Raw genomic sequence first — 12,969 nt, forward strand, 5'->3', positions numbered from 1 at the left:
CAGAGCCCTGATCTCAACATAATCAAGTCTGTCTGGGATTGCATGATCAGAGAGAAGCAACTGAGGCTGCCTAAATCCACTGAAGAACTGTTGGTAGTTCTTCAACTTACCTGCCAAGTTCCTTCAAAAACAAAGACCTCGAACAATTGATGATATTTTGAAGGTAAGGGTGGCCACAACAGATAATGATTTGATTTAGATTTTTATTTTGTTCACTCATTTTTAATTTTGTTATTTAATTTTGTTTAGCATTAGTAGGTGCTTCTTGGTTTTATATAAACTTTGTTCAAAAGTGCATTGAGTCTCTGGGGATACAAATTTGCAACACCTACATATATACTATATATAATCACAAATTAATTTTAATTAATGTAAGAAAGGGGAAGCCCTGTAGCAGCACTTTTGGACGGTAACAGAAAAGACTGAGTAAGGAGGTGGTTGGGGTGGGCCAGAAACTTTTTAATCAGGAGACTGGTGTTGGTTTCCCATGTGAAATAAAAAATTAGCAGTAAATATTTTTATTTTGGTTACGTAAATTAACACACGTAGTAACATTAATTAACTTATGTGTTAACTCACGTTTGAGTTATTGTAAATCAAACCATAATCTCTTCACTAACACTAACCAGGTACTTTTCTGTGCCTGAATCAAACCAAATTGCACTGTTTCACTTACTTTAACAACATTCCGTTTCAAAATGGTGATGTTTTGCAATGTTGAATGTTTTATTTTGAATATCTAGGGTTGACCTAGAGTAGTCGAAGATTCGATGCTCCGATGGTCGGAGCCTTATTCGACTGTCAATCTCACAGTCGAAGCTTCATAGCAAAACGAGGATCATGCCATTTTGGCGATATGGGGGTGCTCAATGTGTGATTTTACATAGAACCATAGGCATCGCTAGACGTTTTTACTGGGGCACATGCCCCTGTATCCATGTGCTGTACCCCTCGTTTCGGTTACACTTTCAAAATAAAACTACCAGTTAATGTGAAAAGGCACATGGTTAATGATATGAAACGTCGCAAAAAACGAGTCAGCGTTGAAAGCGAGTGTTTATAACGTTGATGAGAAGACAAAGAGGGACTATCCTTCTGGGCACAAGAAGTGAAAATTACTCAATGAGAGTGACTTTCGGGAACAGCAGTCAGGTAAACTTGTGTTCTCTTCTCTGAAAGTCCGATGTGAGCAAGTTCATGTGTAGCCTAGCTGCAGTGAGTCAGCTTATGTGATGCTTGTTATGGCAGAAATTTGTGTCCTTACATTTAATCTTTTATGTAGGTTCTTTTACTGTTATTATTATTAGGTAATGTGTTTTATCCTTAACCTTTCCTCTCCTATACTTCTTATGTTAGTCTGTCCACATTTACGTGGGTTTAGGTCAGAGCTGTGAGATTGTTTTGGTGTTTGCCCCTCTTGTTGTTCCTCTCCTCTCCTGGAATGTTCATTCAAGGCCTGGAGAGGATCTCTGTTCCCCAAAATACAGAAACCTAGACTGTGTAAATGATGATGCATCCCTTTGCTCGGGGCCAGATGTTAGTTACTGTCTTAACCTCTGGTCCAGCTGATTTGTGTTGTAGTACTTCTGTTTATTCTCTTTTGTTAAATAAATTCTTGAAAGACAACAGTTTGTTGTAACTCAATTATTTGCTCAGATCCTCACCAGGAATACAATTTCCACGACACTGCTAACCCAGCTGAGCAGCACGACGAGGTCTGTTTTTGTCTTGGTTGCTTGCCAGACTGTAACTGAACAATATTGGAGGGAAATACAGCTATTTATTACCTTTGATAAACGCTGACGGGCAACGATGTTTATAAACTGCAGCAAGGAAATGATAACTACGTCATATGTGCTCATACGCGCATGCACGAAATGAAACTCGTGCATCCGGCTGAGCGGTGCTACAGTCCGCATTTTGCATTCCAGCAGCAACATTAGTGAGAACAGTCCAGACAACACACAGATGTGATGGCACTCCTCATAGGCACACATCATTTTAAAACAAGACAGGGATTATCTGTCTCTCAGTGAAGGGTTAGTTACAACTCTAGACTAATGCAAGATGGAAAGCAGTGGATTCACATTGACTATTAAAATGTTGATTATTGGGGCAGACTGGGCAATATGGATGCACATCTCCAGTAAATAATAAACCTCACTTATTCAGTCAAGTCATATTATAAATTAGAGCTGGACAATAAAAGAATAGCCTAACAATAATTATCACAGTATAATTTCCCTCAATAACAATATAACAAATATTGAATAAAAATTGAATAATTGTTTGATCTTATTCATTTTTTCAAATTAACAAATGAATGAACAAATTATCACTTTTCTATTAAAATATTTATTTTATTGAGGAAAAAGGGACTGAAAAAAGATTTAACTTAATTTTACTCATGCATTTGTTGAAAAAAAGGTTTTATCAGAATAGTTTTGAATGTTCTACCTCAGATTTGTGAGGTGATCCACTGTTTGGTAAGTGATTTTCATGTTCTGACCATGAAGAATCGTTTAAACCACAATTAACTATCTGGTTTCTTCAGATATCAGAAATCAGATAGAAGTAATGATTTGACATTTATCCTGATAATTATCAATATCGAAAGATAGGAATTGTTTTATTGTGATAACATTTTTGACCATACCGCTCAGCCCTTGTATAAATAGTATTTTAGCTTTCAAAAGGTTAAAGGAAACCTGGGAGCCAGTGTATATTCGCCTGGTGCAGTTGATAACATTAATATCTAGCAAGTATTGATATCTATTATTTAAATTTCTCAGTAGAGTAGATGCTGGATCACAAGCCAGTACGAGCACAGTTGATCCAAATCCAGTACCAGCACAGCCTGAGATGTACAGCCAGCAGCAGTCTTAACAGACTTTATGAGGATTTTTCTAGAAGAGGTTTCCATTCGGGCTTATAACAGAGACAGACTGTTTTAAAGGTAGTAGTGAGAGTAATGCAGTGTCAGGTGTGTCTGTGCAGCTGTGGCAAATTGTTTACATGGCTCACAGGTAACGTAGCATACATAAAATAGGTATGTGTGCTGACCAATATTAATGGGCTAAGCAAGGGGAGCTGGTAAGGCACATACTAACACATTTCATATACTTCAATCAAAAATAAATCGAAAATTTACATGAGGGATGTAAGGGCCTTTGCCCCAGTAGAGCTTTATGTCTAGCAACCTGCATAGAACTACATGTTTTCTCCCAATAAGTTAAAATACTGCCTCTTACAATGTAAATGTCGACGCATGATGCTGTAAATAAACATGTATAAAGAAAAAAGCTTTTAATAAATGTTCTTTAAGTGCATGAATAAATCCAAAATTGTAACCCTAACCCTGGGTCGTCAGTGCGCATGTGAAGGCATAGCGTGTATGTGGAGTGGCAGAAGAAGAACACTTGCTGTTGTGGTGTCCGAACAGTAATGATGCGATGATGTGTTGAGAAGAAATCCGCTTGACACTGTTCTTGATCATAAAAGTTTATTACATCAAGGAGTTCAGCATCAATTACAAGCTCTGCAGCAGCTTGGAGAGTGACCCAGCCCGATGGCCACTCTGTCTCTCTGTACATCGAACACAGCTTATATAGGACATGTTTAGGTATCTGTTAGGTACCATATAAGGGTCTGAGTCTGCAGTCTAAGGCACCAATCCATATAATGGCACAGTCCTATAGAATAAGTGTAGACATCTGTTAGACACCATATAAGGGTCTGAGTCTCCACCTAACCACTGACCCCTGCTCTCCCCTTAAAAGGTCACTAATCCTCTATCCAGCTGCTACAGTGCTATGTTAAACTGTTATGCGTCAAATGCACATATGTTATACTTAGTTGAGTCTCGAAAAACAAAAAGAGATAACAATTTCTCCAACACATGCTTCTTGCAATATTATTTTTAACAATATATCAACTTTATGGAGTGTGAGAATGAAAAAACTGTCCGGCAGCCTTCATTCCAAAATGCCCTCCAAGACAATCTAGACAGGAAAATTTTCTCACGGCCCCTCTGCCTTAGGCGGCCACGCATGGTACTCCAGTTTGATTAATAAAATACACCACACTGTTAAGACGGCGCTCCAGCATCACCTGTGTTGTTCCGAGTTGTCCGCACCTCGCGGGACAACTGGGATCATTTATCGCTATTGATGAACCACACAAAAAAATATTACATCATTTTTAAATAGTAGGCTACTTGAAATAGACTTGCGAGGAATAGCGACGTGCATGCAGCTGTCGGCCGCACGGCACGTACGCAAAACTATGCACAAAGTTATTGAGCCTCACGACACCACACCCAACTCAACTAAACAATGGCCCTACTCTGAGGTGAACTAAGCCACAACGGGGCAATTCAAACAAATCGCCCCGCCTTAATTGTTTAATATATATATAATAATATTTCTCTCCCACAGATTAATTCTCAAAAATACTAACAAAAACCCTGTATAAGTTCAATACGGAACACTTTTGTTAGTTTCCAATTACAGGCTGATTCTGTATTTTACGGGAAGGTTGGCCACCTTAGCTGTGGAGTTAAGCGCTTCAGCATTTTGCTGCTGCTTTTGCAACCACTTGTTTTCTTGTTTCAGCAAAGCCAGAGCAGCTAACAGTTGACATTATTAATATAGAATGCTTTTGAAATTGTCGTGTCAGTGACTTAAAAAGTTTGGGTTTTTTTTGTTTCTGTTTGGGCAGAATTTGAAACGCTTTTTCTGCAATAACACAGAGTTTTATAGATATTGATGTAGTAGTGTGGTATGTGAAGAAAGTACAACTGCCATAATGATGACAGAAACCAGTGCACCTGACAACATAAAGCTGGTGATAGAGGGGACTGCCTTGGAGAACAATATATGTGTGTACGTGGACATATGTGCATATGGGTGTGTGTGTGTGTGTGAATGGCTCTATTTTACAGCCTCCTATCCCCTTTTATTTTCCATATAAAAGTGCCCAGTCAGCAGGACTTAGTGTTGATCCCCCAGCTTGGATAGTTTTCTCCCCAGACACACATACTCTGCCCCGAAAGGCAAAACCTGACTGCTGGATATTGGCCATATTTCATATAAATGGTGTTTACCAATGCCTTTTTTTCCTTCCACGTTGTTTGTTTTTTTTTTGCCCTTTCATTCTTCCTCTCAAAGTTGCTGCGTATGTTTCATGGATCTCATAATTAAACAGGTTGTGATTTTTTTCCTTTTGTTGAATCTCAAATTTGCTATTTTCTGTCTTTTTTGTTTGTTTAGCCCTTTTTGTCCATGTCAGAAGGAAGACCTCAGGTGAGCAAAATTTTGGACATCCAATATGGAAAAGGTCAAATTGTCAACGTAGTGTAACAGATTTCTAATTGTGGTTTTTCATGGTATTTTCGCTGGGTTTTCATAGTCTTCAAAGGACGGATCTACTGATTGTGGGGATCCCTTGACATTTTCTGAGCACATGCATCCTTGCTTGAGGGACAACTTGAGGGACCTTTGAATTTGGTAATTATATCACCTATACTACGATATAAGATTTTTGCCTCCTCGCAGGAAGGCTCTCGGGACTGAATAACACTTCTAATGGGTGTCTCAAGAGGGTTTTAGTCACAGTGAAGAATTAGGGCCACTTTTGGGGGGGAAATGCAATACATAGGTTACACAAAAAAATCAATTAATTAAACAACTTCAACTACTGTCAGTTATGACTTGTTTTACACTACCCCATTTTAAATAAGGCAGACTAAGACAGTAACGGTTCAGGTTAAACTGCTGTAAACTGAGCTAATCCAGAGGTGCAATTGATATCTCAGTTCCACCAATGTAAACCTCTTCTTTTACAAAGAATGTAAACCCACTCCAATACATGACACACTAATCCCAACCACTGCAAACTGACACCATTAACACTGATCAATAGAACTTTGTACCTCTGCTACTAATCACTTGCATAAATAATGAGACAGGCACAGCAGACACTCTCCCAGACATTGAAGACATTGAGCTATATACGACATAATCTAAAATATTAACAATCTAACATGTATAAATTAATATTAAGTTTGAAGTATAAAATTTAGAAACTAAATTTTACAATCCTCATTATTGTAAATTTCCCACAGGAGTAACATTTATGTCGTATGCCAATGTTCAGTGCCACTGCAAGAAGTTTACTTAATGTATGCGGAGGTCTGGGTGACGGATAGGCACATCTGGCTCATCTGACTTGCATTCACCATTTAATTACACATAAACACACTCTTTAGTTAACCTTAGTCATGCCATATTTGCAATATGCAGATGTTGTAGAAAGTGACAAATAAAAGCTAATAAATAATTATAGTTAATCCATTGTTGTTTGGTGTTGATCCACTTTCTGCAACCTTAACCCCAATGATAAAAATGGTAACATTTTCCAAAATGTTAGCTTCTTGACTAGATGTTTCTGTTAAATATCTGCTCCAGCAAGCTTAGACTTTCTGCAAAAAATGTTTTTTTGTCCATTATATGTCTACAAAAAATGCAATGCAACATTATGCATTGCTTAAGTAAACCAGTAGATATCACATTTAACCAGCTGGCACATTCTCCAAATTTTGCCATGGCCAACTGTAGGTATGTAGTTTTATGGACAAAAGCTCATATAGCAAGTTACACTCAGGTATGAGTGTGACTGACCTTCAGTGTCTCATGTGGGCACTCTCTGAATTAACTATGAAAAGTTAAAGGTTTTGTCTTTCTTTTCCTTTTGGAAATGTGATGGGAACAACTCTTCTTTGGTATTTGTTGGTATTAATTACCTATAAAATACATGGCACCAGCCTTAACCACAGCAAACAGATACCTTTCATATCCACCAATACCTGATACATACAGCTGAGCTGAAATCAATGGAAAGCACACAATATAAATAGCTGTGTATGTGGCATGCTTCATAGTACCTCACACAAATCCAATATTGCTATGACCTCAGTGTCTGAAAAAAGAGAAATACACACACACTCAGCTAAGAAAACACATTTAAGCCCCCCTTAAGGCAAGACCAGTCAAGTTCATCTGGCACTTAACGCACAGTCATTAGTAAACCGATCTGTGAATGGGAATTTGTGAACGGCGTGTGTATGTGTGTATATGTACATAGGTACATGGGAAACTGACCTGACACAGGGACTTCCCCGAGTGGTTTCAAACTTATTTTCTTAGCTGCATGTGTGTCCATTTTTCTGGTGTGGAGCATTCCTTTAAGCCACCTAACCACTTAAACCGAACACTGTGTGTGTGTGTCTTCATTATACAGACAGACATAGAGGATATTGCTGTCACACTATCGAGTTTCTACCTAAGAAGGAAACAAAAGGAACAAAAAGGTCTATCCATCTATTTTGCTGTGTTTAGACATGTAGTGTAAAGCTTTGCTTCCTTTAAATAGAGACTCCTCAGAACACTGATGTTCATGAAACTTACACACACAATGAATACAGTGAGCTCTAGCGGGCTATAAGGTTCAGGTTAGGCATTTAGTGGTTAGGGAGAGAGAACCATGTTTGACAAAAGATGTGTGAGAACATGTCAGAGACAATTTCCTGAGTTTAGTCTGTAAGAGAGATGCAAGCACATACATACATACATCAGTTTCAGAATTAAGTCATTACAAAATGAAGTTTCGACTTAAATACATTCAATTAATCTATTTAGCTGACGCTTTGATCCAAAGCGACTTACAATTGTTATATATGTCAGAGGTCGCACGCCTCTGGAGCAACGAGGGGTTAAGTGTCTTGCTCAGGGACACAATGGTGAACCCGGGTCTCTCACGCCATACGTCTTATCCACTGCTCCATCACCACCCCATATACTGTAGTTGCTTTATTTGAAACTAGCCTTTTATTGAAATATATTGTGCTGTCATGTCACTATCTCTTACAAAACTACATTACATCTTCAGGTATTCATACTGATGAACCTATGCTGAAAAATCGTAGCAGGTACAAAGGCCTGATGAAGACATAATGTTTAAAAGTCATAGCAGGTATGAATACCAGATAAAGATGTAACATCAAAACGTTGTAGCAGGTATGCATACCCAATGAAGACATAACATTATGACATGGTTGCACTTGCAGGTACAAATACCAGATGACAAAATATGAAAATCTAATGGGCAAATTGCCATTTACTGAGCACGTTCATGCTCTGCAGAATATGACCACTTTCCATTTTGGGCACTGCATAATCTCTCCTCTAGTACCACCATCAGGCCAACATCTATCACATTGCAAAAACAACATTACATATGCTAATGGTCAGATTGCTCCCCAATAAATACTGAGCACATTCATGCTCACCAGAGGAGTAACCCATTTTTACTATTCCCATGGCTTTCCTCTAGCAGCATAAACAATTTTGCAGCCCCGTGACTGCTAGACTCTGTGGGGTCTCTGTTCCTACTGCAGGGAAGGCAAAAGCATCATTTCACTGGTTGTGGGGAGCAAAGATGTGACATTCAACTAAAACAATGTTGCAGGTTGTAGGTCAAGATGACCCACTACTTTTATAAACATTTGTCTCAAATCTGAATTTATCAAAACTAAATTATTACTATGATCAGTCTCTTCAGAAGGAATTTATTCCTGTCGGTAGTTTGACCTTGTCTTCTGCTGCTAAGAAAATACATAGACAACTTTTTACTGAGTAAATGAGGGTATGTATTTGTAGCTAAATACTTAGTGAATGAATAGATGAAGGATTAATAAGGTAAAAACCACACACAATGGATAAACAGCAGATGTGTGATGAAATAAACCTGATCTTACTGGCACAACAAAACACTAACACAATGCTACGTTACTTAACTTATATGAAAGTGAATTAATACATTTTATTCGACGTCAACTCTTTATTACCGCATAAACAGTGGTTGAGCCTTCTGTTTTAAAGCGCTGGCAGAGACTAAATGTTCCAGCTGTCTTTCTAGGACAGTGCGCAGGGTTGAGGCTGCAGTGCAGTTGAAGGTGCAGTCCCAGGTGACTCCTGTAGAGCAGTTCGTCACTGAGCGGATGAGGTCTCCTGACTGGTTCGACATTCTTGTTTCAGGGGCAAATGCAGAGATCAGGGCCAAGACGTGGGGGGAACAGTTCTCTGGAGGATGGAAGACTAAACATTTCTTCTGTTCTAACCTTCATTGCATTACAACACAGAGCAAGCTTATTTTCAGAAAGTTAGCTCCTTTCAAAGCGGGCTGGACTACAGCGGCACGGGTACAGCTATGGTGATGCTGAGGAAGGAAAGCGGTTCTCCTATTCTCAAGTTGGCCTGTCGAATAAAATATATTTGGTTGCACTAACTTGTACTATAACTCACGAGACTACGTGGTACAAAAACTTTCTTCACTTTAGTATTGATGTATTCAAGGGCTTGTTGAGAAAGTAGTTAAATTGTGCGCTGACTTTAAAGAGGCACAAATGAAAGTTGAAGAAAGACGTGAGCTCAAAGAAGGTGTGAGGGCGAGCCTAGCTAGGATGGCGTGTGCAGCTTTTTTTGTCACTTAGCACAAGGAGGAGGAGTTTTCTCCAGTTTCCTGACTCTTAACTACTTCAACTGTCAAACATACATTTTAACACTACCGATAAGTGTTAAATGACACACATGATCGACATAATACAGCTATAGCAAAAATATTATACAGATTCACGACAGTAATCGTTACAGAAATTTCTGTCCATTAGTCAGTAGACGGCAGTGTAGTTACATGTTACACAAGAGGATTGCTAATTTCATGTCCTACGAAGGTAAATGTTGGGTTCAACATCAAGACATCATGTCCCTTCATCTTTATGATGGGCTTCTGTCATGACCTGCATCTTCTTAGGGGTGAGGAGTTTCTACTATCAGGGAAAGGATAAGTTTCATTCAGAAATATGTGTTATTATTATTAGCTTAAAGGTATTAATTTACCCTTCATGCTCACACATACAGCTGGATAGCACGTCCATGCAAACAGCCATATGTGCCCCTGCGATTTTGGGGGGATGCAGATGGATGACAGTGGCTTGTCCAACAACACTTCCCCAGTCACGTGTAAGCGTTTGTGTGCGTGTCACAAAGAAAGAGGGTGCGTTCGCTGTCACATTAGATATGCCATAGATTATTGACACAATGACAAAGCTTCTGCATAGGTGTGTGAGTGTGGGTGACAGGGAGATTCATGCACATCGCTGAGTGCACATTGCCAATGAATGTACATAAGAGTATACCCCTTAGCCAGAGCTACACTCACCCCACACATACACACACACACACATGCACAAACACACTGACAGTGACACAGAGTGAGGTTTCGCTTGAATACACACCTGTCCTTTTGCTCTATGGTACACAGCACACAGCCTGACCACAGGCCATGCTCTTTATGTGTGTGTGTGTGTGTGTGTGTGTCAAAGGGTCTCCAGGGTATTCACATACACAGACAGCTTCTCACAAACCAAAAGTCCCGTACAACAGCCTTACTCTCTTTCTGTCCCTCTGTTTTTTTTCTTTTATTCCTTCCTTCTCTTTTTCATTCACTCTTTCTTGATTGCTTGCTCCGTTTTTCATTTTCTCTCCCTTTCTTTTCCCATGGTTCTCTCTCTCTTGACCCATGTGATAAATCAGCTTGATTTTCAATCCCCAGATGTGGCGTGTCAGTCAGATTGTGGCGTGTCAGTGTGTCAGAGTCAGATTGTGGCGTGTCAGTGGGTGTCTCAGTGTTTGTGTGCATGCATAAGTCAATGTGAGTGTGCGTTTAGTGTTTTAATAGAGAAAATACAGGCGATAATATCAATGAGGAATATTTGATAAATATTAATGGTATATTATCTAGGCGCAACTATCTTTTATTGTCAGTGTTTCAAAAAAATACACATTTTTTATTATTAAGTAGCCATGAAAGGAAAGAAAGGGACAAAAAACAAATTAGACAAATGATAAGTTAACATACACAGTTATCCACAAAGCTTGGCAAAGCTTTCTTTTATTATTTTAATTTACTCTGTTTTCTGTCTAACAGTCTGTCGACAAATAGTGAATAATTTAAAACTGATTGGAGGTTGTCATTGGTTTGACTCTCATCTGACAAATGGTGTGTCCATCTTGTTTTATTAAGCTATTGTTGTTGATCTATAAGGGGTAGACACAATATGAATATCAAGTGAATACAACGTAATAATGTTTAACAAGCTACGTGTGTCTATAAACTGTACAGTTGTTCCTATTTTGTGCAGGATACAACATAAGGTTGTATATTGAAAATAAAGTTTGTAGTCCCTTCATGCTACACATATAGAACTTAACAGATAAGTATGTGTATATTAAAATATGTTAACATATATAATAAAATAAAATACAATAAAATAAAACAATATATTCAGTTTTATTTATATACATACCCTGAGCACAATTATAAATGCAACCCTTTTGTTTTTGCCCCCATTCATCATGAGCTGAACTCAAAGATCTGAGACTTTCTCTACGTACACAAAAGACCTATTTCTCTCAAATATTGTTCACAAATCTGTCAAAATCTGTGTCAGTGAGCACTTCTCCTTTTTCCATTTTATTTAAGGAACAGTGTCGTTATTTAACCACAGATGACCATCAGATATTCAGCATGCCCAGAAAAGTGCAGTACATTTACCGTCTGCTCTCGGCAGTATATTTGAGCTGCTGTATTCATCACTCAGCATGTAACAGTAGTGAAAAAACATGCACTTATGAATTCCCAAACTGTCAATGCGGTGAGAGCCCTGTGTTCACACAGGCTGAAAGTAGTGAATGTGACTGGCCATGATTGTCACAGAAATAACGCACCCACCTTTAATGTATGATAATGTACTCTTTCTGATCCCACCACGTACCCAAGTGTACCACAGGTGCATTTGGCATGCTCTAGACGATCTGGCTGTGGAAATATATTTGAAACATGACAAAATATTAAGTACTGCATCTCTCAATTGTTTATCCTAAACATTAGCATGCATGTAAGCTGTTGCACTCCAGTGCCGCTCAGCAAGTTATTAAAATATTTGCACAAAGCAGCATCATGACAGTGAACTCCCATTTTAAGTTGAATACTGGAGAATAACTGATGTAACATACTGTTGTGGAGACATTTTCAGCCATTAATGGGATTGTGATCTGTAGCATGGAAAAAGCATTGTAAAAAACTAATTAAAACAACTTAATTGTGTTTTTATTTACTTTAATGAAAGTATTAATAATAGTAGTTCCTCCACCCAAGTATAACTCGCAGGACTTTGTAAAGGAAAAATAAATACAGATTATTACATATTTAGACAAGCTCATGATGTGCTTGTTTTCAATGTGGAAAGATATCTCATCAAACTTCAATCAAACCAAAACAATAAAGTATAGCTCAGCAAAGTGGTCAAGTCAGACCTTGATTAAAGCAACTCTGTCCCCTAGAAATTACGTTTTTATAGTGCTAAATTGTATTCCCAATTACACTGTTGTGACAAACGTTATCACTGCCTGGATTAGTTCAGAGGCAATGTTTTTTTGAGTGAATGGAGCACTACATTTATCAACCACACCGGTGCTGCAGGGAGGTGGTTGGGGAGGATGAGAAGTGAAAGATTTTGGTATAATGTTCATAAACATTTTCTGAATTAAACCAGAGATCTTTCCCTAACCATCACCAAGTGATGCCAGTGCCTAAACATTACATTTATTCAGCTGAAACCAATCAATCAAAAATTGCTAGAAACATGCAAGTACATTAACTTCATCAAACATGCTGAACTGCTTCAAGTACAACATTTAGAAAATAATGAGATAGAGAAAGAGTTAAAGAGGGCGAAGGGGCAGTGTGAACAGATGTGTTTTCACATCTGCTATGCGATGGAAGATGTGTGGGTTTGTGCTGTCCTTTTAATAGGGAGCTTATTCCACCGTTGTGGAGACAAGACAGCAA

At 38.5% G+C, this 12,969-nt stretch overlaps 1 protein-coding gene across 8 annotated transcripts in view; it reads left to right on the forward strand.

Annotated features, from left to right (window-relative positions):
* Positions 1-12,969, forward strand: part of tenm3 (teneurin transmembrane protein 3) — an 818,277-nt gene that overhangs the window by 457,172 nt on the left and 348,136 nt on the right. For 5 of the 8 annotated variants that reach the window (XM_046046662.1, XM_046046670.1, XM_046046663.1 and 2 more), the window contains 2 exons: positions 5,271-5,303; positions 5,410-5,507. The exons of the other annotated variants lie outside the window; for them this stretch is intronic. The gene's annotated coding sequence lies outside the window, so the exon portion shown is untranslated. The remainder of the gene's footprint in view (positions 1-5,270; positions 5,304-5,409; positions 5,508-12,969) is intronic. 8 annotated transcript variants of the gene reach the window in all.

The sequence above is a fragment of the Micropterus dolomieu genome, linkage group LG04 (assembly GCF_021292245.1).
Source record: "Micropterus dolomieu isolate WLL.071019.BEF.003 ecotype Adirondacks linkage group LG04, ASM2129224v1, whole genome shotgun sequence".
Classification (NCBI taxonomy): domain Eukaryota; kingdom Metazoa; phylum Chordata; class Actinopteri; order Centrarchiformes; family Centrarchidae; genus Micropterus; species Micropterus dolomieu.